The sequence below is a fragment of the Rana temporaria genome, chromosome 1 (assembly GCF_905171775.1).
Source record: "Rana temporaria chromosome 1, aRanTem1.1, whole genome shotgun sequence".
In the NCBI taxonomy this organism is placed as follows: Eukaryota; Metazoa; Chordata; class Amphibia; order Anura; family Ranidae; genus Rana; species Rana temporaria.
In genome coordinates, this window is record NC_053489.1 from 349,536,980 (window position 1) to 349,542,602 (window position 5,623).

Below are 5,623 nucleotides of genomic sequence, written 5' to 3' on the forward strand. Positions count from 1 at the left end.
GTCCGACGTCATATTTGTTGTGTCAGACTTCCGATGTTCCGTCCGAATTGGTAACGGAAGTGACATTTCGTCGCCGCCATCTTGCTACACCCCACACTCATATCTGACAGTGATGAAACACCGCCAAGCTATGCGTGGAAGCACGTAATTGCATAGTGCTCGCTTTATCCGACGACCATTTTCCCTATAGTGTTAGTTAGAGCATCATTTTATGTGAAAGTATACATTTATAACATTATCTTGAAGATGTACAAAGACCAAAAAGTTTCTTGGCTTTTCCATTTAACCACTTGAAGACCAGGCTTTTCTGGTACTTTTTGTTAACCACTTCAGCTCCAGAAGATTTACACGACCAGGCCATTTTTTGCGATACAGCTCTGTGTTACTTTAACCACTTGCTTACTGGGCACATAAACCCCCTTCGTTCCCAAGCGAAATTTTAGCTTACGGCACTGCGTCGCTTTAACTGACATTTGCGCGGTCGTGCGAAGTGGCTCCCTAACAAAATTGACGTCCTTTTTTCCCCACAAATAGAGCTTTATTTTGGTTATATTTGATCACCTCTGCGGTTTTTATTTTTTGCGCTATAAACAAAAAAAGAGCGACAATTTAAAAAATATATATTTTTTTTTTACTTGTTGCTATAATAAATATCCCAATTTTTTTTTAAAAAAAAATATTTTTTTTCTCAGTTAGGCCCCTTTCACATTGAGGAGTTTTTCAGGCGGTAAAGCGCTAAAAATAGCGCTGCTATCCCGCCTGAAAAACTCCTGCACTGCAGACTCAATGTGAAAGCCCGAGGGCTTTCACACTGAGGCGATGCGCTGGCGGGAGACAAAAAAATCTCCTGTCAGCAGCATCTTTGGAGCGGTGAGAGGAGCGGCATGTATACCGCTCCTTCACCGCTCCTTCCCATTGAAAACAATGGGAACCGCGGCAATACCGCCCGCAATGCGCCTCTATAGAGGCGCATTGCGGGCGATATTAACTCTTTATCGGCCGCTAGCGGGGGTTAATACCGCACCGCTAGCGGCTGATACCCGCGGCAATTCCGGCGGTATAGCGCCACTATTTTTAGCGGCGTTATACCGCCACCGCAGCTCCCGCCCCAGTCTGAAAGGGGCCTAAAGGTCGATACACATTTTTCGACGTATTTTTGTAAAAAAAAAAAAAGAAATCGCAATAAGCGACTGGTTTGCGCAAAAGTTATAGCGCCTACAAAATAGGGGACAGAATTATGATTTTTTTGTATTATTTTTTTTTTTTACTAGTAATGGCGGCGATCTGCGATTTTTATTGGGACTGCGATATTGCGACGAACGTATCGGACACTTTTGACACAAATTTGGCACCATTCACATTAATACAGCGATCAGTGCTATAAAAATGCACTAATTACTGTATAAATGTGACTGGCAGTGAAGGGGTTAACACTAGGGGGTGAGGAAGGGGTTAAATGTGTAGCCTGGGTGTGTTCTAACTGTGTGGGGGGAGGGGTCTGACTGGGGGAGGTGACCGATGCTGTGTCTCTATGTACAAGAGACACAGATCGGTCTCCTCTCCTCTGACAGCACGTGGAGCTCTGTGTTTACACACAGAGCTCCACGTCCCTGCTTTGTTACCGACGATCGCGTGTACCCGGCGGACATCGCGGCCACCAGGTACACGCATCGGGTCCCCAGCGATGCGCCGGGACAGTGTTTACCCGCTGCGTGCCCCCCAGAGGCGCGCGGGTAATGCTTTCAAATGACGTCCAAAGACGTCCAGTTGGCACCTGAGAGCCGCGCTGTTGACGTCTTTTGTCTATAGCGCGGGTCTGAAGTGGTTAAGGCCTCGTACAGACGAGGGGACAGTCCGCTGAACCGTTTTAAGCGGGCATGTCCCCTCGGAGCTTTCTGTCTGATGGTTGTACACACCATCAGACAGAAATCCGCGCGTACACGATACGCACTGACGTGGCCGCGATGACGAGGCGACGTGCGCGGCCCTGGAAGTTCAATGCTTCCACGCATGCGTCGAATCACTTCGACGCATGCGAGGGATGGCGGCCGATCGGACATGTCCGGTGAGTCTGTACAGACGACCGAACATGTCCGACGGACAGGCTTCCAGAGGACATGTTTCTTAGCATGCTAAGAAACATTTGTCCGCTGCAAAACGGTCGGCTGGACAAATGTGCGCTGGAAACCTGTCCGGTCGGCTGTACACACGACCGAACATGTCTGCTGAAACTGGTCCGCAGACCAGTTTCAGCAGACATGTTCGGTCGTGTGTACGGGGCCTAACTGACAATTGCGCGGTCGTGCAAGTGCGACGCTGTACACAAATAAAAATGTGTACCTTTTTTCCCACAGATAGTTTTCTTTTGGTGGTATTTGGTCACCATAATGTTTTTTTTTTGTGTGTGCTATATACAAAAAAAGACCGTCAATTTAAGAAAAAAAAAACAATATTTTTTTATTTTCTGCTATAAAACATTCCTAATAAAAAATGAAAAGAATCAAACATGTTCATAAATTTAGGTCAATATGTATTCTGCTACATATTTTTGGTAAAAAAAAAAAGGTGTATATTGATTGGTTTGCACAAAAGTTATAGTGGCTATAAACTATGGTATATTTGTATTTATTTTTTATTAGTAATGGCGGTCATTGGTGACTAAGGCCGGTTTCACACTGAGGCGCGGACCCGCGGTGAAGGTATAGCCGTGCTACTTGTAGCGCGGCTATACCATCGTGTTTACCGTGATATTCGGGCGCTAGCGGTGAGGTTTTAACCCCCGCTAGCGGCCGAAAAAGGGTTAATACCGCCCGCGTTGCAGCGGTATTACCGCGCTTTCCCATTGATTTCAATGGGAAGGCGCGGTATAGGAGCGGTGAACACACCGCTCCTATACCGCGGTAAAGATGCGGCTAGCAGGACTTTTGGAGCGCTCCTGCTAGCGTTCGGGCTTTCACATTGAAGAGTACAGGGCATGATTTTTCATGCGGTATAGCAGCGCTATTTTTAGCGCTGTACCGCATGAAAAACGTCCCAATGTGAAAGGGGCCTTATAGCGGGACTGCGATACTGCAACGGACAATCCGGACACTAAAGCCTCGTACACACGATCGGATTTTAATCTAACTTTTGTCCGAAGGACATGTGCCTGGATTTTGTCTTGCATACAAACGACACACAATCGTCGGCCAACAAACACAAACAAAGTGACGTACTACGTGGTTTTTCAGCTCTTGAGCGCCACCATTTGTGCACCTTCTGCTAATGTCGTGTTTGGTGAGCATTGATTCCGAGTATGCGTGTTTGTACTTTTGTACACAACGATCAGAAAATCTGACAACAGACTGATGTCTGCGGAAAATTTTAAAGCCTGCTCTCCAACATTTGTCCGCAGAAAATCCGACAATTGTCCGATGGTGCCCTACAAACGGTCGGATTTTCGGTCAACAGTCTGTCAACACACAATTCCCGTCGATCATGTGTACAAGGCTTTATTGACACTTTTTGGGGACCAGTGACACGAATACAGTGATCAGTGCTAAAAAATATACACTGCCACTGTACTAATGACACAGGAAGGGGCTAACATCAGGGGGAGATCAAAGGGGGTAAAGTGGTTGTAAACCCTTTACAACCACTTTATGCTAGAGGTAAGCCTATATATTAAGGCTTACCTGTAGCTACCAAGGATATCTCCTAAACCTGCATGGTTTAGGAGATATCCCCTGTATGTGCCAATGTCATTGGCACATACGCACTGGGGCAAACTGAAGCAATGGCACCTATGGAACCGCGGTACCCGGAAGTCACTCTGGGAGAGATGTCGGCAGCCGGAGGGGGAGACGAGGACCACTGCAGGGCCTTCGATCTGAGGTAAGTGATACATAATGAGCTAGTATTCTATGCATACTAGCTCATTATGCCTTTGTCTTTCAGGTGTTTTTTTTTTTTTTTTTAATTTTTACAACCACTTTAACTGTGTTCCCCAGGAGTGATTGCTAACTATGGGGGATGTGAAGATCCATGTTCTGCCTTTATCCTGAACGATCTCCCGAATAGCTGCCCTGCCGTATTAAATCTACAGTGGACAGTCCGCAACAGGTTACATTTTTTTTTTGCTAGAATATTATTTGGAACCCCCAAAAATTATACTTTTTTTTTTTTTTAAAGCAGAGACCCTAGGGCAGGGGTGACCAACCTTTTGAGGCGCGAGGGCCACTTTAGCGACTTGGCAATCCAATCCACCCAGACATAAGGGTACAGATCCCCTTCTGTTTTTTTTTAAGTGGATCGGATTGGAGATAGGCAGGTGAAAAAGGACACAAACTCATTTACATCTGCTGCTCTGTAGAGGTGAATGGAGGATCTAATTGGGTCCACCTGAAAAGCAGAAAGGGGGACCCGATCATGTGAAAGGGGTCTAAGGCTGCTTTCACAGTCATGTACTGCGGTTTACCTGCACCTCAATCTTCACTTCTTCTTCCCCAGGATTCCTGCAGGTATCGCTGGCTGCCCCCCCAGGCTGGTGGCTGCTACTGGCTGTCCTCCAGAGCTGGTACTGCTGGCAGAGGACTGCTGTCTGGTACTGCTGCTGGGTACTATTGGTCCTCCCCAATCATCAGTGTCCCCGGAGCCGGCGCTGGAGAAAAGAATGTGGCTGCAGTAGACAGCAGAGCCAATGCTTTCTGTATCGCTCCTGTCAGGAGCCGGAACTATACAGGAAACATCAGAGCTGCTTCCTCTAGTGCCAGCTCCATTATTCGCACTGATGCTTGGGGATGGCGGGTCAGGAACCAGCGATCTGGGTTTGCTGACCCGCCATCCCAGAGCAGGAGGTGGCGAGCCCCATCAGAGGGTTGGGCACCCCTGCCCTAGGAAAAAAATGCTACACAGTATTTACACAGTGGTTTATGAACACATTTTTTTGCAAACTTTAATTAACAATAAAAAAAAACACACAATATTTACCCCAATTTTTTGTAAAATGTGAAAGATGATGTTACGCTGAGAAAACAGATAGCTAACATGTCACACTTTAAAATTGCGCACGCTTATGTAATTGCGACAAACTACGGCAATTAAATATATCCATAGGCGATGCTTTAAACGCCTTTACAGGTGACAGGTTTGGAGTTACAGAGGTCTAGTACTATAATTATTGCTCAAACTCTAACGTTCGCAGCCATACCTCACATGTGTGGTGCGAACACCATTTACATGTGCATGCGTGATTTATGTATGCATTCACCTCTGTACGCAAGCACAGAGGGATGGGGGTGCTTACTATTTTTTTATCATTATTATTATTATTTATTTCTCTTTTTATTTTTACACCGTCCCTTTAATTTGTATTCATTTGTTTATTCATATTACAAGGAATGTAAACATTCCTTGTAATAAAAATAAGGATGACAGGACCTCTTTATGGAAAGATCTGGGGACAAAAAGACCCCAAATGCTTCCACCGGAAGCGTTGTTGTTGCCATCTTAGTACTCCCTGTAGTGGGTGTAGTGGGAGGAGGCAGGAAGTCCAAAAGTACACCACACGCACTTAATGAGAACCTCAAGGAGTACTAAGATGGCGACAATTGAATTTACACTGCACACATAGTGGAAGTAGTGG